Source organism: Triticum aestivum, chromosome 5A (assembly GCF_018294505.1).
Source record: "Triticum aestivum cultivar Chinese Spring chromosome 5A, IWGSC CS RefSeq v2.1, whole genome shotgun sequence".
Lineage (NCBI taxonomy): Eukaryota > Viridiplantae > Streptophyta > Magnoliopsida > Poales > Poaceae > Triticum > Triticum aestivum.
In genome coordinates this window covers 119,906,487-119,931,970 of record NC_057806.1, presented here as the reverse complement: position 1 = coordinate 119,931,970, position 25,484 = coordinate 119,906,487, and positions in this window count along the sequence as shown.

Genomic DNA, 25,484 nt, shown 5'->3' with positions numbered 1-25,484 from the left:
CCGAAGGTTTCATTCCGTTTGGAATCCGTTTGATATTCCTTTTCTTCGAAACCCTAGAATAGGCAAAAAAACAGCAATTCTGGGATGGGCCTCCGGTTAGTAGGTTAGTGTCAAAAATAATATAAAAGTGTATAATAAAGCCCAACAATGTCCAAAACAGTAGATAATATAGCATGGAGCAATAAAAAATTATAGATACGTTGGAGACGTATCAGCGGCCGGGTCTATACGGCGGGTGTTGGAGGAGACCTCCACCGCCCTGACAACGGAGGCCGAGGAAGACCGCTCAAGAGAGAGCGGGGCCCTTCTCAGAAGAAAAAATAAAAAAGGAGATTCAGAAGGAATCAGCAAGATAAAGAATAAAAGAAGACACAAGAAGGGTTAAGGACTTACGCCGACACCATTGGAGGCTGCTTGGGGGCCTTACGGAACCTGGCCGCTTTCGCGGCGGCCTCGTGCCGCTTTGTCGCAGCGGCCGTGTCCTTGGCTGCAACGGCCGAGTGTCTGGGCTTCTTGGGGTGGCTGCCGAAAAGCAGCGCGCCTCGGCGTTTAGGCCCGCCGCCTGGTGCTGATGGTGCGACTGAGGAACTCAGCCCCGCCTTGTGGGAAGGCGGCGGACGGCGAGGCTCCTCCTCCTCCTCCTCCTCCTCCTGCCCCTCCTCCTCCTCCTCATTATCCGGCCAGTCCTCCACGCCGCCTCTTCCTCCGAATCCGCCTCCTCCACCACATGTGGCGTCGTCTTCCAGGGCGGCTGCCCCCAAGTCGGGGTCCGCCACATCGCTCACGTCCTGGACCGGCCGGTAGACGATGTCGGCATCCATCTAGGAGGGAAGGATCTGCATCACAGTCGGTCCAGTCAGTCGGCAAACCAGAGCCCGGCAAAAAGAAGAAAGAAGAATCAAGAACTTGCCATAGGCGGGGGTTGGCATGGGAGTACGGCCGCTTGCCGAATCGCCACCTCCCCTCGTCAAGCTTGATGTCCACGATCTCATTAACCATGAGAGCCACCTCTGCAGTCATCATCTCCTTGGTACACGTCTGGCACGGGTTGCAGTGCCCGCTCATCTGGCTCATCATGTGCGGCCGATGTTGGAGCGGCAGGATCCGGCGCACCACAAAGGCGACCAGCAAGTCGGATGCCTTGAGGCCCTCCGACTCCGTCATCACCTTAAGGCGGGCGATGGCGGCGGAGGCGTCTTCCGACAGCGGCTTCGGCTTGAAACCCAGTTGACGCGGGGCATGGCAGGCGGGCCTGCCACATAAGGCGGCAGGTTGATGAAGTCGTGCACCGGGTCGACGTTCTTCATGTAGAAATATGACTTCTGCAACTTCACCGACTGGATCAACTTGATGGCTGGGAAGGCGTTTCTAGAACCCGGACGCCGCACCGCGATGAAAGCTCTGCACTGCGCCGCCTCCTCCCTGGCAGCAGTGCCGAGCTTGCTGTAGAAGAAAGCTACCCAGAGCTTGATGGTGGGGAGGACGCCGAGATACCCTTCGCACAGGGTGACGAAGGCCGACAGCAGCACCACAGTGTTTGGTGTGAGGTGGTGCGGCTGGAGTCGGTAGAAGGCTAAGAAGGCGCGAAGGAAGTCGCTCACCAGCAGGCCGAAGCCGCGGAGGAAGTGCGAGCAAAAGATGACGCGCTCGCCTTCCTCCGGCGCCGGTGAGATCTCCTTGGCGGGCGGCACGCGCACCCTGACACGGTCTGCACCGGCAGGCGCCGTGTGTCACGAAGGAAGGTGAGGTGGTGGTCGTGGACGTTGGAGCCGCCCCAGTCGCCGGAGCGTTCCATGGCAGCTTGAGCTCAGCGCGGGCGAAGGATAGCGGCGAGCACGCGAACTCGCGACGGAGAAGAAGAGAGAGGGTCGGCGGAGAAGAAGCTTGATGACAACGGTGAGCCGCGGCAGCACCGCAGCAAGCGTGGAGTGCAGCAGCGGTGAGGAAGAAGAAACAGTGAGGGGAGGGCGCGCGTGCCTTTGGCCCTCCCCTCTCCCCTACGTATAGCCCTCTGGCTACGAAGTCGAGGGGGCGGGGCATGGGATCATGGGATTCACTGCACCCACGACCCCATGGCCCCGCACTTACCATGCTATAATGGCGCGCGGTAAAAGCGCGCGGGATCCCAACCGCCCGCCTCGACCGTAGCAGATCCGCGCGCGTGCCAAGGCCCGGTAGTGGCGGGCCCAGCCTTCTCATGTGTTCCATCGAGCATGGGCTGGCAGGCCAGTCCGGCCAGCTATCGCCACGTGGCGCGCATGCGGCGGGCGGCTAGCCTAGGCACCTAGCTAGCACGCCGCGTGCTTCCCGCCGCGACTATTCGAATTCCACCAGTCGGCTTGTCAGGACCGGGCCGGCTCCTGTCCGCCCGCACTCCAGAAGACGGACCGTGCAAGCAACCAAAACTTTACGAAGTAGGAAGCTGCCGGGGCACTTCCCCCTTGTCAGCCCTGGCGACCCGCCAGCTTCGGGGACTACTGTCGGAGTTATTGGCAATGGGTAGCCTCATCCGCTCCCCATGGCCTTTCAAGACAACGGGGCCGACTGCGCCCCTCGAGCCTCAAAGATTGATCGCTGCCTTCTTGTGGCCGGCTGGTCCAAGCGGCCTGCTGCGAGAGGGGCCGACTTCTAGCAGGAGGCCCCAAATGCCCTCAAAGTCTGAGCCATCGTGAATGCGATGAGACGAGGCGTGGCTACAGAGAAGCTTGCCACCCTCGAATCCAGGGCGGGTCATGGCTACAGTGCGTCGTACCGGCTGGTGATCTCCCGCACGCCGCAGCACTATAGCCCCTCTTCCCATGACATCACCCAAGACAGAAGGGTCCTAGTTCCCACGACGGGCTGTCGGTACGGCTCGAAGGCGGTGGGCCCCACCGTCTTGTGGAAAGCCAGAAGGCGGCTAGCTAGGCCAGCTGGCTTGGGGAAGGCCAGCTTCCGGGAGGCGGCCCTCCCCCTATTAAGAGTTTGTGCACCATCACCCGGGAGAAATAGGGAATGGCTGCAGTGAACGACTGCTAGGCGGCGGGACTGTAGCCACGCCTTCGCCGACAAAGCAAGCGTCATTAGAAGAGCGACTACAGTGATGAGCCACCAGCAAGGCCCGCAAGCGACGGGCTCGGCCTGTCGGCCAAGTACAAGACAACCGACGGGGCCCACCAGTCGGCAGGACCCAGCTGCCAGCGGAGAAGCCGTCCACAAGAGACACTGACGACCTAGGCCTACACCCGGCCGGATTACCATTGTACCCCTAGGGGGTAGGCCTATATAAACCCCCCAAAGCACCCATGTAAAGGGTGCAGATTCTTAGAGAAAGACACACACATAGAGAGGGAGTTAGGGCTAGCCTTGTTCTTCCTCCTCCTCTAGAGAAACAGCTCAAGGAGCATCTTGTAGCCACTCTTGTTGAGTTAGTGATCATGCGGAGACCCCGCAGAGCAGGACTAGGGGTGTTATCTCCTAGGAGAGCCCCGAACCTGGGTAAGATCTGCCGGCGTGCATGTCTTCGCCTCATCCCGTTTCCTGGCACCAGCGACGTCTTATTAGCCCCCTCCATGATAAGCCATCCTTTGGCATATGTCGCACGACACCCCCGACAGAGTGCGGATAATCCATGGACTCAACATTAGTCATATACTTATTGCAAAAATCTATAAGTCATCAAAACCAATCACTATGTGCATGCTCCTAGGGGGATATATTGGTAGGAGAAGACCATCTCTCATCCCCGACCACCACTCATAAGGAGGACAATCAAAGAAACACCTCATGCTTCAAATTTGTTACACAACGGTTACCATACGTGCATGCTACGGGACTTGCAAACCTCAACACAAGTATTTCTCAAATTCACAATTACTTTACTAGTATGACTCTAAAATCACCATCCTCATGTCTCAAAACAAGCATCAAGCATCAAACTTCTCATAGTATTCAACACACTTTATATGAAAGTTTTTATTATACCCATCTTGGATGCCTATCATATTAGGACTAATTTTATAGCCAAAGCAAATTACCATGCTGTTCTAAAAGACTCTCAAAATAATATAAGTGAAGCATGAGAGTTCATTAATTTCTTCAAATTAAAACCACAGTCGTTCTCTAAAAGATATAAGTGAAGCACTAGAGCAAACGATAAACTACTCCGAAAGATATAAGTGAAGATCAATGAGTAGTTGAATAATTATGCAACTATGTGAAGACTCTCTAACATTTAATAATTTCAGATCTTGGTATTTTATTCAAACAGCAAGCAAAGCAAAAGAAAATAAAATGACGCTCCAAGCAAAACACATATCATGTGGCGAATAAAAATATAGCTCCAAGTAAAGTTACCGATGAACGAAGATGAAAGAGGGGATGCCATCCGGGGCATCCCAAAGCTTAGGCTCTTGGTTGTCCTTGAATATTACCTTGGGATGCCTTGGGAATCCCCAAGCTTAGGCTCTTGCCACTTCTTATTCTGTAGTCCATCAAAACTTTACCCAGAACTTGAAAACTTCACAACACAAAACATAATAGAAAACTTGTAAGCTCTGTTAGTATATGAAATAAATCACCACTTAGGTACTGTTGTGAACTCATTCTAAATTCATATTGGTGTAATATCTACTGTATTCCAACTTATCTATGGTTCATACCCTCCGATACTACTCATAGATTCATTAGAATAAGTAAACAACACATAGAAAACAGAATCTGTCAAAAACAGAACAGTCTGTAGCAATCTGGAGGTTTCGAATACTTCTATAACTCCAAAAATTCTGAAAAATTAGGACGACCAGTACAATTTTTATATTGATCTACTGTAGTTGGAATTTCTATTTTATCACTCTCTGGTAAAAATGATTTTTTTTGTGAGCGCATACTTTATGTTTTTATCAGCAAGATCAAACAATAATCACCCAAGAAGATCCTAAAGGCTTTACTTGGCACAAACACTAATTAAAACATAAAAAACACAATCATAACAGAGGCTAGATAAATTATTTATTATTAAACAGGAACAAAAAGCAAAGGACAAAAATAAAATTGGGTTGCCTCCCAACAAGCGCTATCGTTTAATGCACCTAGATAGGCATGATGATTTCAATGATGCTCACATAAAAGATAAGAATTGAAACATAGAGAGAGCACCATGAAGAATACGACTAGCACATTTAAGTCTAACCCACTTCCTACGCATAGGGATTTTGTGAGCAAACAAATTATGGGAACAATAATCAACTAGCATAGGAAAGCAAAACAAGCATAACTTCAAAACTTTAAGCACATAGAGAGGAAACTTGGTATTGTTGCAATTCCTACAAGAATATATTCCTCCCTCATAATAATTTTCAGTAGCATCATGAATGAATTCAACAATATAACTATCACATAAAGCATTCTTTTCATGATGTACAAGCATAGAAATTTTATTACTCTCCACATAAGCAAAATTCTTCTCATTCAGAATAGTGGGAGCAAACTCAACAAAATACCTATCATGTGAGGCATACTCTAATTGAAAATTAAAATCATGATGACAAGTTTCATGGTTATCATTATTCTTTATAGCATACATGTCATCACAATAATCATCGTATATAGCAACTTTGTTCTCATAATCAATTGGAACCTCTTCTGAAATAGTGGATTCATCACTAAATAAAGTCATGACCTCTCCGAAACCACTTTCATCAACATAATCATCATAAATAGGAGGCATGCTATCATCATAATAAATTTGCTTATCAAAACTAGGGGGACAAAAATTCATCAAACATAACATTCCCAAGCTTGTGGCTTTGCATATCATTAGTATCATGGATATTCAAAGAATTCATACTAACAACATTGCAATCATGCTCATCATCCAAAGATTTAGTGCCAAACATTTTAATGCATTCTTCTTCTAACACTTTGGCACAATTATCGGAATCCTTATTTTCATATTAAAAATATGAAGCATATGAGGCACCCTCAATTCAATTTTTTTGTAGTTTTCTTTTATAGACTAAACTAGTGATACAACAAGAAACTGAAAGATTCGATTGCAAGATCTAAAGATATACCTTCAAGCGCTAAGCTCCCCGGCAATGATGCCAGAAAAGAGCTTGATGTCTACTACACAACCTTCTTCTTGTAGACATTGGTTGGCCTCCAAGTGCAGAGGTTTGTAGGACAGTAGCAAATTTCCCTCAAATGGATGACCTAAGGTTTATCAATCCGTGGGAGGCATAGGGTGAAGATGGTCTCTCTCGAACAACTCTGCAACAAAATAGCAAAGAGTCTCTCGTGTCCCCAACACACCCGATACAATGGTAAATTGTATAGGTGCACTAGTTCGACGAAGGGATGGTGATACAAGTGCAATATGGATGGTAGAAATAGGTTTTTGTGATCTGAAAATATAAAAACAGCAAGGTAACTAATGATAAAAGTGAGCGAAAACGGTATTGCAATGCGTTGAAACAAGGCTAGGGTTCATACTTTCACTAGTGCAAGTTCTCTCAATCATAATAACATAATTGGATCATATAACTAACCCTCAACAGGCAACAAAGAGTCACTCCAAAGTCACTAATAGCGGAGAACAAACTAAGAGATTATTGTAGGGTACGAAACCACCTCAAAGTTATCCTTTCTTATCGATCTATTCAAGAGTCCGTAGTAAAATAGCACGAAGCTATTATTTCCATTCAATCTATCCTAGAGTTCGTACTAGAATAACACCTTAAGACACAAATCAACCAAAACCCTAATGTCACCTAGATACTCCAATGTCACCTCAAGTATCCGTGGGTATGATTATACGATATGCATCACACAATCTCATATTCAACTATTCAACCAACACAAAGAACTTCGAAGAGTGCCCCAAAGTTTCTACCAGAGAGTCAAGAAGAAAACGTGTGCCAACCCCTATGCATAAGTTCACGAGGTCATGGAACCCGCAAGTTAATCATGAAAACATACATCAAGTAGATCATGTGAATATCCCATTGTCACCATAGATAAGCACATGCAAGACATACATCAAGTGTTCTCAACTTAAAGACTCAATCTGATAAGATAACTTCAAAGGGAAAACTCAATCCATTACAAGAGAGTAGAGGGGAAGAAATATCATAAGATCCAACTATAATAGCAAAGCTCGCGATACATCAAGATCATGCCAAATCAAGAACACGAGAGAGAGGGAGAGAGAGAGAGAGAGAGAGAGATCAAACACATAGCTACTGGTACATACCCTCAGCCCCGAGGGTGAACTACTCCCTCCTCATCATGGAGAGCACCGGGATGATGAAGATGGCCACCGGAGAGGGATTTCCCCTCCGGCAGGGTTCCAGAAAGGGCCTAGATTTGTTTTCGGTGGCTACGGAGGCTTGCGGAGGTGGAACTCCCTATGTAGGTTTCTTTTCGGGGGTTTCTATATTTATGGGGATTTTTGGTGTCGGGAACAAGTTAGGAGGGTCTCTGAGGCGGCCACGAGGTAGGGGCGCGCCCCCCACCCTCGTGGGTGCCTCGGGACTCTTCTAGTCCATCTCCGATACTCCATGGGCTTCTTATGGTCCAAAAACAATCTTTGTAAATTAGGTCAATTGGGCTCCGTTTGATATTCCTTTTCTGCAGAACTCAAAAACAAGGAAAAAACAGTAACTGGCACTGGGCTCTGGGCTCTGGCTTAATAGGTTAGTACCAAAAATCATATAAAATAGCATATAAATGCATATAAAACATCCTAGATGGGTAATCTAATAGCATGGAACAATCAAAAATTATAGATACGTTGGATACGTATCATCGTCTCACCAACTATTGCTTCTACGACTATCGCTACCGCATAATGATAAAGTAAAGCAATTACATGGCGTTTACATTTCATACAATAAAGCGACAACCATAAGGCTCCTGCCAGTCGCCGATAACTTCTACAAAACATGATCATCTCATACAATAACTTATATCACATCATGTCTTGACCATATCACATCATAGCATGCCCTACAAAAACAAGTTAGACGTCCTCTACTTTGTTGTTGCAAGTTTTACGTGGCTGCTACGGGCTTCTAGCAAGAACCATTCTTACCTATGCATCAAAACCACAATGATTTTTTGTCAAGTATGTTGTTTTAACCTTCAACAAGGACCGGCCATAGTCAAATTTGTTTCAACTAAAGTTGGAGAAACAGACACCCGTCGGCCACCTTTATGCAAAACAAGTTGCATGTCTGTCGATGGAACGGGTCTCATGAACATGGTCATGTAAGGTTGGTCCGGGCCGCTTCATCCAACAATACCGTTGAATCAAAATTATACGTTGGTGGTAAGCAGTATGACTATTATCGCCAACAACTCTTTGTGTTCTACTCATGTATCATCTACGCATAGACCTAGCTCGGATGCCACTGTTGGGGAATGTAGCATGGAATTTAAAAAAAAAATCCTACGATCAAGCAAGATCTATCTAGGAGATGCATAGCAACAAGAGGGGGAGAGTGTGTCCACGTACCCTCGTAGATCGAAAGCGGAAGCATCAGGTTAACGCGGTTGATGTAGTCGAACATCTTCGTGATCCAACCGATCTAGTACCGAACGTACGACACCTTCGAGTTCAGCACACATTTAGCTTGATGACGTCCCTCGAACTCTTGATCCAGCAGAGGGTCAAGGGAGAGTTTCATCAGCACGACGACGTGGTGACGGTGATGGTGATGTGATCCGCGCAGGGCTTCACCTAAGAACTACGACGCTATGACCGGTGCAGTAAAATGTGAAGGGGACACCGCACACGACTAAGAGAACAACTGTTGTGCTTTGGGGTGCACCCTGCCCTCATATATAAAGGAGGGGAGTAGGAGGCCGGCCAGCAAGGGGGCGCGCTAAGGGGGGAGTCCTACTAGGACTCCACTCCTAGCAGGATTCGGCGCCCCCTTTTCCCTTTCTCACGGAGGGGAAAGAGGGAAGGAGAGGGAGAGGGAAAGAGGAAAGGGGGCCTCGCCCCCTTCCCCCTTGTCCAATTCGGACACCCTTGGGGGGGGCACCCTGTGGGCTCCCCTCTCTTTCTCCCCTATGGCCCATGAAGGCCCATTACTTCCCCGGGGGGTTCCTGTAACCCCTCGGTACCTCGATAAATATCCGAAACGCCCCGAAACCATTTAGGTGTCCGAATACCTTCGTCCAATATATCAATATTTACCTCTCGACTATTTCGAGACTCCTCGTCATGTCCGTGATCTCATCTGGGACTCAGAACAAACTTCGGTCACCAAAACACATAACTCATAATACAAATCGTCATCGAATGTTAAGCGTGCGGACTCTACGGGTTTGAGAACTATGTAGACATGACCGAGACACATCTCCGGTCAATAACCAATAGTGGAACTTGTATGCTCATATTGGTTCCTACATATTCTACGAAGATCTTTATCGGTCAAACCGCAATGACAACATACGTTATTCCCTTTGTCATCGATATGTTACTTGCTTGAGATTCGATCGTCGGCATCCTCATACCTAGTTCAATCTCGTTACCGGCAAGTCTCTTTACTCATTCCATAATGCATCATCCCGCAACTAAATCATGTCACATTGCTTGCAAGGCTTATAGTGATGTGCAATTCCGAGAGGGCCCAGAGATACCTCTCCGATACTCGGAGTGACAAATCCTAATCTTGATCTATCTCAACCCAACAAAACACCTTCGGAGACACGTATAGAGCATCTTTATAATCACCCAGTTACGTTGTGACGTTTGATAGCACACAAGGTGCTCCTCCGGTATTCGGGAGTTGCATAATCTCATAGTCAGAGGAATATGTATAAGTCATGATGAAATCAATAGCAATAAAACTTAAAGATCATTATTCTAAGCTAAGGGTCTTGTCCATCACATCATTCTCTAATGATGTGATCCCTTCATCAAATGACAACACATATCTATGGTCAGGAAACTTAACCATCTTTGATTAACGAGCTAGTCCAGTAGAGGCATACTAGGGACGGTCTGTTTTGTCTATGTATTCACACATGTACTAAGTTTCTGGTTAATACAATTCTAGCATGAATAATAAACATTTATCATGATATAAGGAAATATAAATATCAACATTATTATTGCCTCTAGGGCATATTTCCTTTAGTTGTTGCTTCCTTTAGTGGTGTCATGTGAAAGTCGACTACATGACACTTCACCATACTTGGACCTAAGGGAAGGCATTGTGGAGTAATAAATAGATGATGGGTTGCTAGAGTGAGAGAAGTTTAAACCCTAGTTTATGTGTTATTCCGTAAGGGGCTGATTTGGATCCATATTTTCATGCTATGGTTAGATTTATCTTAATTTTTCTTTCGTAGTTGCGGGTGCTTGTGAGAGGGGTGATGTCGCTTGAAACTGCGTCGGTATTTCCCCAAAGAGGAAGGGATGATGCAATACAACTACAGTAGGTATTTCCCTCAGTTTTGAAACCAATGTATCAATCTAGTAGGAGAACCAAGCAACACTATGTAAACGGTACCTGCACACAAAGAACAAATACTTGCAACCCGACGCGTATGAGGGGTTGTCAATCCCTCTTCGGGTAACGACGCCAGAAATTGTCAAGTTGACGGGATAAAATTGTGATAGATTGGATAAATGGATCTTGATAAAACATGAAATAAAATAAGTAATAAAAAGTGCAGCAAGGTATTTTGGGATTTTTGGAATAATAGATCTGAAAACAAAAGCAAATAAAATATATCTCAAAGCAAATATGATAAAGAATAGACCCGAGGGCCGTAGATTTTACTAGTTGCTTCTCTCAAGAAATAGCACATGGCGGGTAAGCAAATTACTGTTGGGGAATTGATAGAAAATTGAATAATTATGACGATATCCAAGGCAATGATCAATATATAGGCATTACATCCAAGATTAGTAGGCCGACTCCTGCCTGCATCTACTACTATTACTCCACACATCAACCGCTATCGAGCATGCATCTAGTGTATTAAGTTCATGGAGAAATGGAGTAATGCAATAAGAATGATGACATGATGTAGATGAGATCTATTCATGTAGGAATGGCCCCCATCTTGTTATCCTTAATAGCGACGATATATGTGTGTCTTGCTGCCCCATCTATCACTGATGACCCACAAGTATAGGGGATCAATTATAGCTCTTTTCGATAAGTAAGGGTGTCGAACCCAACGAGGAGTAGAAGGAAATGGAAAGTACTTTCCAGTAAGGTAATGTCTGCAAGTGCTGAAATTGTAAGTAGCAGAGTAGTTTGATAGCAAGATAATTTGTAACGAGCAAGTAACGATAATAGTAACAAAAGTGCAGCAAGGTAGCCCAATCCTTTTGAGCCAAAGGACAGGCCAAAATGGTCTCTTATGATAAGCAAAGCATTCTTGAGGGTACACGGGAATTTCATCTAGTCACTTTCATCATGTTGGTTCGATTCGTGTTTGCTACTTTGATAATTTGATATGTGGGTGGACCGGTACTTAGGTGATGTTCTTACTTGAACAAACCTCCTGCTTATGATTAACCCTCCCGCAAGCATCCGCAACTACGAGAAAAGTATTAAGAATAAATTCTAACCATAGCATTAAACTTTTGGATCCAATCGGTCCCTTACGGAATAGCGCATAAACTGGGGTTTAAGCTTCTGTCACTCTCGCAACCCATCATCTAATTGCTACTCCACAATGCATTCCCTTAGGCCCAAATATGGTGAAGTGTCATGTAGTCGGCGTTCACATGACACCACTAAGGGAATCACAACATACATACTATCAAAATATCGAACACATATCAAATTCACATGATTACTTGCAACATGATTTCTCCCGTGACCTCAAGAGCAAAGGTAACCACTCACAAATAATAATCATGCTCAAGATCAGAGGTGTATTAAATAGCATATTGGATTGATCATATAATCTTCCACCAAAGAAACCATATAGTAATCAACTACAAGATGTAATCAACACTACTAGTCACCCACAAGTACCAATCTATAGTTCTGATAACAAGATTGAACACAAGAGATGAACTAGAGTTTGAGAGGAGATGGTGCTATTGAAGATGTTCATGGAGATTTCCCTCCCCAAGATGGGAGAGTTGTTGGTGATGATGATGACGATGATTTCCCCCTCCGGGAGGGAAGTTCCCCCAATGGAATCGCTCCGCTGGAGGGCAAAAGTGCTCCTGCCCAAGTTCCGCCTCGAGGCGGCGGCGCTTCGTCCCAAAAGTCCTCCTCTTATTTTTTAGGTCAAAATGACTTATATACCAAAAGATGGGCACCAGAGGTGGGCCGAGGAGGCCACAACCCCAGGGCGCGCTAGGGGGCCCTAGCACGCCCAGGTGGGTTGTGCCCACCTGGTGGCCCCCCTCTAGTAGTTATTGGCTCCAATAATTCTTATATATTCCATAAAAATCCCCGTGAAGTTTCAGCTCATTTGGAGTTGTGCAGAATAGGTAGCCTGACGTAGCTTTTTCAGGTCCAGATTTCCAGCTGCCAGAATTCTCCCCCTTGGTGTGTACCTTGCAAATTATGAGAGAAAGGCATTATAATTACTCCAAAAGGCATTATTATGGATAAAAACATTATAAATAACAGTAAGAAAACATGATGCAAAATGGATGTATCAACTCCCCAAGCTTAGACCTCGCTTGTCCTCAAGCGAAAACTGAAATCGAAAAACATGTCCACATGCTTTGAGAGTGAGGTGTCGATAAAAAACAAAATACAGGCATAGAAGCATCATGTTGATTATTATAACAGCAACAAAATTAAACATAGGAATTTTATCATAGCACTTTTATCATATACTTCTCATGAATAAGTAATAGTGCATCACACAATCGAAGTATAAAGCAAAAACTCTATTAGAAACCAACAAACTATGTTCTCAGTCAACTTTGCAACTACAATTCATCATCTTTTCAGGAAGAGTCACGTGTCGGAGCCTTTAGGCAAGTCCACATACTCAACCATCATATAGTCTTCTATGATTGCTAACACTCACCTCGTACCCATGAGCAAAATGTTTCAACCGGACACATAGAAAGATAGGGGCTTATGATTTTGCCTCCCAACATACTCACCTCAAGGGTGATATTAACAACAATAACTCATGCCACCCATATTCAACTGGATATATGTGCCTAGATCTTTCCTCACCACATGATGCTTGCCAAAAGAGAAAAATAAAAAGGAATAGAGAGAAAAACTTCGACTCTTTGCATAAAAGTAAAAGATAGGCCCTTCGCAAAGGGAAGCAGACGTTTCCATGCTCTTATTTGTTTGTATGCTCAATCCCTTAGTGCAAAAGAACGTCATGTTACATTGCCCCTTGTGATAGTGACCTTTATTATGCAGTCTGTCGCTTTTATTCTTCACCATCACAAGTTCGTGCAACGCTCAATTTTCTCTTACACTAAATGATCTCACACTTTTAGAAGCAATTTTTATTGCCTTTTTTCACCGATGACAACTTACTTGAGGGATCTTGCTCAATCCCTAGGCAGGTATGGTGGAGACTTGAAAATAAGATTTGGGTTCAAGGGTTTTTGGATGCACAAGTAGTATCTCTACTTAGTGCAGAATTTTTGGCTAGCAAAGATAGAGGGGAAAGCACCACATGTTAAAGGATCTATGACAATATGACTTCTATATGAATATGAACAAACATAAATCATTAAGTTGTCTTCCTTGTCCAACGTCAACAATTTTGGCATATAATATTTTGATGAGGGCTCACAATCACAAAAGATTTCTAGGATAGTATATTTATATGTGAATCTTCTCTTCCCTTATTAATTCTTTCATGAGTTGCATCATTGACTAATGCTATGTTTGTCATTCTCTAATAAAATTTTCTACTTATACTCTTCCTTATGTGGTGCCATCACCTACCATAGGATTAGTATACAATATTTTCATTATTTTTCCCTTTCTTTTATTCATTTCCTTTCTTATTTCTTTTCTTTATTTGCAACATGAAAGTAAAGAAAGCAAAACTCATACTAAACTTTATTATATAACTTACACACGATTACAAGGATAGATCACTAAGCAAACTCTCAAAGAAGAAAGGATCGAACTAAACTTTTATTGATCTAAAGCAAAAGGATTGAACTAAAATAAGTGAAAGTAAAAAGATAGTGCGATGATACGATACCGGGGCACCTCCCCCAAGCTTGGCGGAAGCCAAGGGGAGTGCCCATACCCGATACTCAATTCTCCTTTGATGGTGAAGAAGGTGATGGTGATGAAGAAGTAGTATTTCCCAATATAACCATGAGTAGATCCCTCAAGCCTTGAATCTCCTGAAGGGCTTGATGAATTAGTTCACTGTTTTTCTTCACCTCAGCCATTATGTGTTTATTCTCAGGGCCCCATGGTTTTGTTCCTGCACTGTTTTCACTTGGCCGGGATATGTCCCAGTTGGACGGCATGTGCCTACGAGGAGTATTCTCGAACCCATAATTGTGAATCAAATTATGAAAATTATTATGATGTAACCTATGTAAGGGCCTCCTCGGTGGGAGCTCTTCTTGCACTTCCAGGCTCGCTCGATTGTTTGGTGTTCCCATGGCTTGACGAGGATCATGATGAGTAGAGATGCCAGTCAGTGTACCCCTCTCGGAGGCCGGAGGATGAATCCCAAAGGGACTTTCCTCTTCTTCCTCCATAGCAACCTCTTCAGCTTCATCCCTCCTTAGATCTTCCTGAACTGAACTTATGTCTCCTTCTCCATTGTTGAAGGGTGAGGAAGACATGACGTTGGTCTAGTGGAATCTGTCAGAAAACAGCAAGAAAAGAGAACAGAGGATTTCTCCATGATACGGTGATCAACAGGTTCGAGAAGTATATATAGATTTTTTTATCTTGGAGGACAAGTATATGGTAGAAAAACGGAGTACGGGAGGTGTCCCAGGTGGGCACAACCCACCTGGGTGCGCCAGGCAAGCCTGGCGCGCCCTGGTGTCTTGTGCCCACCAGGGGACGCTTCCTGGAAGTTTCTTTATTCCCAAAATTTTAAATTATTAAAACTAATAAAAATATTTTTGTGGATTTTTCGGAGTTCGTTTACTTGCTGTATCATGTACCTACTTATTTTCACGATTCTGGAGTGTTCCGGAAGGACTCTTTTATGTTTTCTTCCGGTGTCATGGTTTGGATAATATTACTTTCAATATTAATAGGCATACGTGAGATATAATGCTTTATTCGTTGCCCATTGACAACCTTCGGGTTAGTACCTTCAGAATTATTTATTTTGATGGCTCCGGACCGGTAAACCTCCTCAATGACGTATGGGCCTTCCCATTTTGAGAGGAGTTTTCCTGCAAAGAATCTGAAATGAGAATTGTACAAAAGAACATATTCTCCGACTTTAAACTCACGCTTTCGAATTCTTTTCATGCCATCTTTTTACCTTTTCTTTAAACAATTTTGCATTTTCATAAGCTTGGGTTCTCCATTCATCTAATGAGCTAATATCAAATAACCTATTTTCATCAGCAAGTTTGAAATCATAAATGAGTTCTTTGATTGCCCAATATGCTTTATGTTCTAACTCAAGAGGCAAATGACATGCTTTTCCATAAACCATTTTATAAGGAGACATACCCATAGGATTTTTATAAGCTGTTCTATAAGCCCAAAGTGCATCATCTAATTTCTTAGACCAATTCTTCCTGGACCTATTAATAGTCTTTTGAAAAATTAATTTTATTTCTCTATTGCTAAGTTCAACTTGACCACTAGACTGAGGATGATAGGGTGATGCAATCCTATGGTTAACATCATACTTGGCAAGCATTTTATGGAAAGCACCATGAATAAAGTGTGAACCACCATCGGTCATTAAATATCTAGGGTCTCCAAACCTTGGGAAAATAACTTCCTTAAGCATTTTAATAGAGGTGTTGTGATCGACACTACTAGTTGGAATAGCTTCTACCCATTTAGTAACATAATCAACAACAATCAAAATATGTGTATACCCATTAGAGGAAGGAAAAGGTCCCATGTAATCAAATCCCCAAACATCAACTGGTTCAACAACAAGTGAATAATTCATAGGAATTTCTTGACGCTTACCGATATTACCTATCCGTTGACATTCATCACAAGATAAGACGAACTTACGGGCATCCTTGAAGAGAGTAGACCAATAAAATCCAGATTACAATACCTTGTGAGCAGTTCTATCTCCAGCATGGTGCCCTCCATAAGCCTCAAAGTGATATTTTCGTAGGATTTGTCCATGTTCATGCTCAGGTACACAACGTCTAATAATACCATCTACTCCTTCTTTATAAAGATGTGGGTCATCCCAAAAGTAATGTCTTAAATCATAGAAGAATTTTTTATTTTGTTGGTATGTAAAGCTAGGTGGTAAATATTTAGCAACAATGTAATTAGCATAATCAGCATACCAAGGAGTACTATGTGAATCATTTGTTCCAGCTAACTGCCCATCAGGAAAACTATCATCAATAGGCAGTGGTCATCAAGCACATTTTGAAGCCTAGACAAATTATCAACAACTGGGTTCTCAACTCCTTTTCTATCAATGATATGTAAATCAAGTTCTTGTAACAAGAGAACCCATCGAATAAGTCTAGGTTTAGCAACTTTCTTTTCCATAAGATATTTAATAGCAACATGGTCTGTGTGAACAGTTACTTTGGAATCAACAATATAAGGTCTAAATTTACCACAAGCAAACACAACTGCTAAGAATTCTTTTTCAGTAGTAGCATAATTTCTTTGAGCACTGTCTAGAGTTTTACCAGCATAACGAATAACAATGAGTTTCTTATCAACTCTTTGTCCTAGAACAACACCAACAACATAATCACTAGCATCACACATAATTTCAAAAGGCAAGTTCCAATCAGGTGGTTGAACAATAGGTGCAGAAATTAAGGCTTTCTTAAGTGTTTCAAAGGCTTCTAAACTATCATCATCAAAAACAAAAGGAATGTCCTTCTGCAAGAGACTAGTAAGAGGCCTAGAAATTTTTGAAAAGTCTTTGATAAATCTCCTATAGAAACCAGCATGACCTAAGAAACAACGAATACCTTTTATATCCTTAGGACATGGCATTTTCTAAATTGCATCAACCTTGGCTTGATCCACTTCAATACCTTTTTCAGAAATTTTATGACCCAAGACAATGCCATCATTGACCATAAAGTGGCACTTCTCCCAATTCAAGACAAGATTTGTTTGTTCACATCTCTGCAAAACTCGATCAAGATTGCTTAAACAATCATCAAAAGACTTCCCATAAACAGAAAAGTCATCCATGAAAACCTCAACAATCTTTCCACAGAAGTCAGAGAATATAGGAGTCATACATCTTTGAAAGGTAGCAAGTGCATTACATAAACCAAAAGGCATACGTCTATAAGAATAGGTTCCAAAGGGACAAGTAGAAGTGGCCTTTTGTTAATCAGGTTGAGAAACAGGTATTTGTGAAAAACCAGAATATTCATCAAGGAAGAAAAAGTGTGTGTGCTTAGATAATCTTTCAAGCATTTGATCAATAAAAGGCAAAGGGTAATGATCTTTTGTAGTTGCTTTGTTTAATTTTATAAAATCAATTACCATTATATAGCATGTGACAATTCTTTGTGGAATAAGTTCGTTCTTATCATTAGGAACAACGGTTATACCTCCTTTCTTACGAACACAATGAACATGACTTACCCATCTACTATCAGCTATAGGATAGATTATACCTGTTTCTAGAGGTTTTAATATTTCCGTTCTTACCACTTCTTTCATCTCCGAATTTAACCGATGTTGGTGATCAACAAAGGGTTTAGCATCAGGTTCCATATCAATTTTGTGCTGACATAGAGTGGGACTAATGACCTTTAAATCATCAAGAGTATATCCAGTAGCAGCTTGGTGCTTCCTTAGAAGTTTCAATAATCTTTCTTCTTCATGTTCTGAAAGGTTAGCACTAATAATGACAGGATATATCTTTTTTCATCAAGATAAGCATATTTCAAAGTGTCTGGCAATTGTTTTAATTCAAACACAGGATCACATTTAGGTGGAGGAGTACCTCCCAAAGTTTCAATATGCAAATTGTGTTTAATCAGAGGTCGTTGTTCAAAGAATTTTTTATCTATTTCATTTCTTTCATGCATATGAAAATCATTCTCATGGTCTAGCAAATATTGTTCTAAGGGATTAGTAGGTGGTACAGCAATAGAAGCAAGACCAATTAATTCATCTTTACTAGGCAATTCTTTTTCATGAAGATTTCTACTAAACTTGGAAAAATTAAACTCATGAGACTCATCACCAAAGCTAATACCAATGGTTTGTTTCTTACATTCTATATTAGCATTAATTGTATTCAAGAAAGGTCTACCAAATATAATGGGACAAAAGTCATCTTGTGGGGAACCAAGAACAAGAAAATTAGTAGCGTATTTTATTTTCCCACACAAGACTTCAACATCTCTAACAATCCCAAATGGTGATATGGTGTCTTTGTTAGCTAGTTTAATAGTATCATCTATGTCTTCTAACTCTGCAGGTGCTATGTCTTTCATAATTTCTTGATATAAGGTGTAAGGAATAGCACTCACACTAGCACCCATGTCACATAAACCATGATAACAGTGATCTCCTATTTTAACTAAGATGATAGGCATGCCAACAACAAGTCTATGTTTATCTTTCTTATTAGGTTTGGCAATTCTAGCAGCTTCTTCACAAAAGTAAATAACATGCCCATCCATATCTTCTTCTAAGAGATCTTTAACCATAGCAATACTAGGTTCAAATTTAATTTGTTCATGAGGTTTAGGTGTTCTAATATAGCTTTTATTAACCACAGTTGAAACTTTAGCATGTTCCTTTATCCTAACAGGGAAAGGTGGTTTCTCAATATAAGTGGAAGGAACAACTGGATCAACATTGTAAAGTATAGTTTCTTCTTTAACTGGTACCGATTCTTTAATTTCTTGTTTAATAGGTGGGTGATATTTAAACCACTTATCTTTAGGGAGTTCAACATGAGTAGCAAATGATTAACAAAAGGAGGCTACTATCTCAGAGTCAAGTCCATATTTAGTGCTAAACTTTTGAAAAGCATCGGTATCCATAAAAGATTTAACACAATCATACTCAAGTTTAATACCTGACTCTTTACCTTTGTCGAGTTCCCAATCTTCAGAGTTGCGTTTAATTCTTTCCAAAAGATCCCACCGGAATTCAATAGTCTTTTCCATAAAGGAACCAACACAAGAAGTATCAAGCATGGTTTGATCATTATGAGAAAGCCAAGCATAAAAATTCCAAAAAATAATTTCTCTTGAGAGCTCATGATCGGGGCATGAATATAACATTGACTTAAGCCCCCCCCCCTAGAACTAGAGCGATACTTTCTCCTTCACGAGGCCAAAAATTATATATATAATTCCGATCACGATGAACTAGATGCATAGGATTTTTTTTTTTGGTGGAACTCCAATTTCAAACAATTCCAATTCCATGATCCAATATCATCGCATAGCCTATACCATGCCAATGCTTTTCCCTTCAAAGATAAAGGGAAAACCTTTTTCATAATGATGTCTACTATGCAACTTTATTCTTGTAGACACGTGTTGGGCCTCCAAGCACAGAGTTTTGTAGGACAGTAGCAATTTTCCCTCAAGTGGATGACCTAAGGTTTATCAATCCGTGAGAGGTGTAGGATGAAGATGGTCTCTCTCAAACGACCCTGCAACCAAATACAAGAGATCTCTTGTGTCCCCAACACACCCAATACAATGGCAAATTGTATAGGTGCACTAGTTCAGCGAAGAGGTGGTGATACAAGTGTAAGATGGATGGTAGAAATATATTTTTATAATCTGAATAAATAAAAACAGCAAGATAGCAAATACTAAACGGGCACAAAAAGGGTATTGCAATGCTTGAAAACAAGGCCTAGGGTCCATACTTTCCCTAGTGCAACCTCTCAACAATGCTAACATAGTTGGATCATATGATTATCCCTCAAAGTGCAATAAAGAATCACTCCCAAGTTCCTATTAGCGGAGAACAAAAGATATAAATTGTTTGTAGGGTACGAAACCACCTCAAAGCTATTCTTTCCGATCCATCCTAGAGTTCATACTAAAATAACGCAAGCTATTCTTTTCGATCGATCTAATCAAGAGTTCGTACTAGAGTAACACCAAAGCAAATTCATATTCATAATACTCAATACACACAAAGAACTACAAGGAGACCCCAAAGTTTCTATCAGAGAAAAGATAATAAAAACGTGCATCAACCCCTATGCATAGATTACCCCAATATCACCGCGGGAATCTGCAAGTTGAGTAATATAACGTATATCAAGTGAATCAATAAGATACCTCATTGTCACCTCAAGTATTCATACCGCAAGACATACATCATGTGTTCTCAAATCCGAACATTCAATCCAACATGACAATACTTCAAAGGGTAAAGGTTCAATTCATCACAACAAGAGTATAGAGGGGAGAAACATCATATGATCCATCTATATTAACAAAGCCCATGATATAGATCACGAGAGAGAGAGAGAGATTAAACACATAGCCATTGGTACAAACCCTCATCCCCGAGGGTGGACTACTCCCTCGTCATTGTGGTGGCCGCCCAGATGATGAAGATGGCCACCGGAGATGATTCCCCCCTCCGGCATGGTGCTGGAATGGGTCTAGCTTGGTTTTCAGTGGCTACGGAGTCCTGCGGCGGCGGAACTTATGATCTAGGTTAACCCCAAAGGGTTTCGGAATATTTGGGAATTTATAGTGCAAAGAGGGGGTGCGGAAGGCCACCGATTGCTCCCTGACTATAGCGCCAGAAAACTCCTGTCTACTAGGACTACGTCGGTATTTCCCCAAAGAGGAAGGGATGATGTAGCACAACGAAGGTAGGTATTTCCCTCAGTGATGAAACCAAGGTTATCGAACTAGTAGGAGAACCAAGCAACCCAACGTAAATAGCACATGCACACAAAAAACAACACCTCGCAACCCGACGTGTTAAAGGGGTTGTCAATCCCTTTTGGGTAACGATGCTAGAAATTTGTAGTAGATTGAAATAATAGATCGTAAATAAAATAAAGTGCAGCAAAGTTTTTTTGTATTTTTGGTTTAATAGATCTGAATAAAAATGCAAAGGAAAAGTAGATCGCAAGCAAATATATGAGAAAGAAGACCCGGGGGCCGTAGGTTTCACTGGTGGCTTCTCTCGAGAAAGATAGCAAACAGTGGGTAAACAAATTACTGTTGGGCAATTGATAGAACCTCAAATAATTATGACGATATCCAGGAAATGATCATTACATAGGCATCACGTCCAAGATTAGTAGACCGACTCCTGCCTGCATCTACTACTATTACTCCACACATCGACCGCTATCCAGCATGCATCTAGTGTATTAAGTTCGTGGAAAAACGGAGTAATGCAATAAGAACTATGGCATGATGTAGACAAGATCTATCTATGTAGGGATAGACCCCATCATTTTATCCTTAGTAGCAACGATACATACATGTCAGTTCCCTTTCTGTCACTGGGATCAAGCACCATAAGATCGAACCCACTACCGGGCACCTCTTCCCATTGCAAGATAAATAGATCAAGTTGGCCAAACAAAACCCAAATATTGGAGAAGAAATACGAGATAATAAGAGATCATGCATATAAGAGATCAAAGAAACCCAAATAACTTTCATGGATATACAAAGATATGACTGATCATAAACTCAAAGTTCATCAGATCCCAACAAACACACCGCAAAAAGAGTTACATCATATGGATCTCCAAGAGACCATTGTATTGAGAATTCAGCGAGAGAGAGAAAGCCATCCAGCTACTAACTACCGACCCGAAGGTCTACAAAGAACTACTCACGCATCATCGGAGAGGCACCAATGGAGGTGGTGAACCCCATCCGAGTTGGTGTTTAGATTGGATCTGGTGGTTCTGGACTCTGCGGCGGCTGGATGAATATTTTGTCGATGCTTCTAGGGTTCTAGGATTTTGGGGGTATATATAGAGCAAAGAGGCGGTCCGGGGGGCACCCGAGGTGGGCACAACCCACCACGGCGCGCCTGTGCCTCCTGGCGCGCCCTGGTGGGTTGTCCCCTCCTCGGGAGTCCACCTCCAGGTGCAACCAGGGCCCAACATGTTCCTTCTGGTCCATAAAAATCTCCATAAAGTTTCATGGCATTTGGACTCCATCTGATATTGATTTTCTGCGATGTAAAAAACACGAAAAAATAGGAACTGGCACTTGGCACTATGTCAATAGGTTAGTACCAAAAATGATATAAAATGACTATAAAATGATTATAAAACATCCAAGATTGATAATATAACAGCATGGAACAATAAAAATTTATAGATACGTTGGAGACATATCAGCATCCCCAAGCTTAACTCCTACTCGTCCTCGAGTAGGTAAGTGATAAAAACAGAATTTTTGATGTGGAATGCCGCCTATCATGTCATATCATATTATTTTGTTTATAGCATGGACAATTGGACTTTTTGTTATTCAAAGCAATAGTCTAGTTTTGACATGATAATTTAGATACTCAAGAATATCAACAAGCAACCATGTCTTTCAAAATATTAATGCTGAAATAAGCTATCCCTAGCCCATCATGCTCAAACATTGATCCATTCATGAAACACACTTGAATATTAGCTACACTCAATACTTAAGTACGATCGTATTGCCTCCTAGTTGGTGCTTTTATAAGAGAATATGGAGACTCAAATTCAAAAATAATAATTGCATAAAACTAAATAAAGGCCCTTCGCAGAGGGAAGTAGGGATTTGTAGAGGTGCCAGAGCTCAAAGCGAAAAACTTAGAGATAAAAACATTTTGAGAGGTGTATCCATTCCACCAATGAAAACGACTTAGAGTTCCCAATACTTTTCATGCATAGATCGTAGGCAGTTCCCAAACAAAAAATAAAGTTTATTCATTTTTTTCCACCATAAATTTCACTTTCCATGGCTAACCGTATCCACGGGTTCCCTCCATACCAACACTTTCGAAGGAATTTATTATTTGACAACATAAAGTAAATTCCTTTTTTTTTTCATTTCGGGACTGGGCATCCCTAATAACTTTGCCTTACTCTCGTGCAATGACAAGTGAATAAACACTCGTCTTGAGAATAACACATCTAGCATGGAAAATATTAGCCACCCCTCACCGCTCCGCGAGCGAAACAAACACACAAAAGGGAAGTTTATTTTGAAAACTAGAGATGACACATGCAAATTTGCTTAGAACGGAAAAAGTATACCGCATATAGGTAGATATAGTGGACTCATGTGGCAAAACTGGGTTAAAGGTTTTTGGATGCACAAGTAGTGATCATACTTAGTGCAAAATGAAGGCTAGCAAAACATTGGGAAGCGACCAACTAAGAAACGAATAATCTCATAAGCAAGCATTAAGCATAAATAACACCGAATAATGCACCACAAGTAGGATATAATTTCATTGCATGACTATTGACTTTCGTACTTGCATAGGGAATCACAAATCTTAACACGAATATTCTTACTAAAGCATAATTACTCATCAAGATGACTCACATATCACAATCATCATATCTCAAAACTATTACTAAGAATCAAGTTTATTTGTCCAATGATCTTCATGAAAGTTTTTATTATATCCTTCTTGGATATCTATCACTTTGGGACTAATTTTCATGTATTGCTTTTGACAAGCTCCAACAAATATAAGTGAAGATCATGAGCATAACAAATTTTTCTTTCTCTCAAATTAATTTAAGTGAAGCAAGAGATAATTTCTTCAATATTTTACTAACTCTTAAATAAATCTAAGTGAAGCAAGAGAGCATTTCTTCAAAAATACTAAGCACTCCATGCTCAAAAATATATAAGTGAAGCACTAGAGCAAGTCCTAGCTCATAAAAGATTTAAGTGAAGAATAAAGAGCAATTCTAACAAGTCATGAGATAATTTTGGCTCTCTCAAATAGGTGTGTCCAGCAAGGATTGATGACTTAAAACAAAAAATAAAACAAGCAAAGACACATATCATACAAGATGCTCCAAGCAAAACACATAACATGTGACGAATAAAAATATAGTTTTGAGTAAAATACCGATGGTCGTTGGAAGAAAGCGGGGATGCCACTCGGGGGCATCCACAAGCTTAGTTGGTTGCTCATTCTTGGATAATAGCTTGGGATGTCGGGGCATCCCCAAGCTTAGGCTCTTCCATCCTTCCTTCCTCCATCGTAAGATAACCCAAAACTTGAAAACTTCAATCACACAAAACTCAACAAAACCTTCATGAGATCCGTTAGTATAAGAATAATAAATCACTACTATAAGTGCTGTATCAAACCAATTCATGTTTTGTTTTTGTATTATATCTACTGTATTCCAACTTTTCTATGGCAAAAACTCATCAAATAAAACCATAGATCCATCAAAAATAAGCACACAACACAAAGAAAACAGAATCTGTCAAAACATAACAGTCTATAGCAAGCGGACTATTTTGAATACTTCTGTAACTCCAATTTTTTTGAAAAATTAGGAAGTCCTGAGAAATTTTTATATTGATCTACTTCAAGTGGAATGGGTATTTTATCGCTCTATGGTAAAAAATTAAAATTAATTTCATGAGCGTAAAAGTTTCTGTTTTTTCAGCAAGATCTAACAACTATCACCCAAGAGGATCCTAAAGGATTTACTTGGCCCAAACACTAATTAAAACATAAAAAACACAATCATAACAGTAGCATAATTGTGTTAACACACAAAAACAGGAAGAAAAAAACAAAAATAATTTTTATTCATTGGGTTGCCTCCCAACAAGCGCTATAGTTTTACGCCCTTAGCTAGACTTAAGATTTCAATGATGCTCACACGAAAGATAATAATTGAAACACAAAGAGAGCATCATGAAACATGTGACAAACACATTTAAGTCTAACATACTTCCTATGTATAGGAATTTCATAGGAAAACAAATTTTCAAGACAAGAAATATCTAGCATACGCAAAGGAGAGGAATAAAACAGTGACAATCTCAACATAATGAGAGGAAATTTAAGAACATGAAAATTTCTACAACCATATTTTCCTCTCTCATAATAATTACATGTAGGATCATAATCAAATTCAATAATATAACTATCATATAAAATTTTCTCTTCACGATCCACATGCACAAAAGTTTTATGATCTTCCAAGATAGTGGGATCAACTAAAGCCATGACCTCTCCAAACCCACTTTCATAAAAAAATTCATAAGATTGAACACTCTCAAAATATGTGGGGTTATTTTTACCTAAAGTTGACACTCTTCCAAACCCACTTTCAAAATTATTGCAAATAACATAGTCATCACGAGTCTTAAATAAATTTTCAAGATCATAAGAAGAATCACCCCAATCATGATCATTGCAACAAATAGTGGT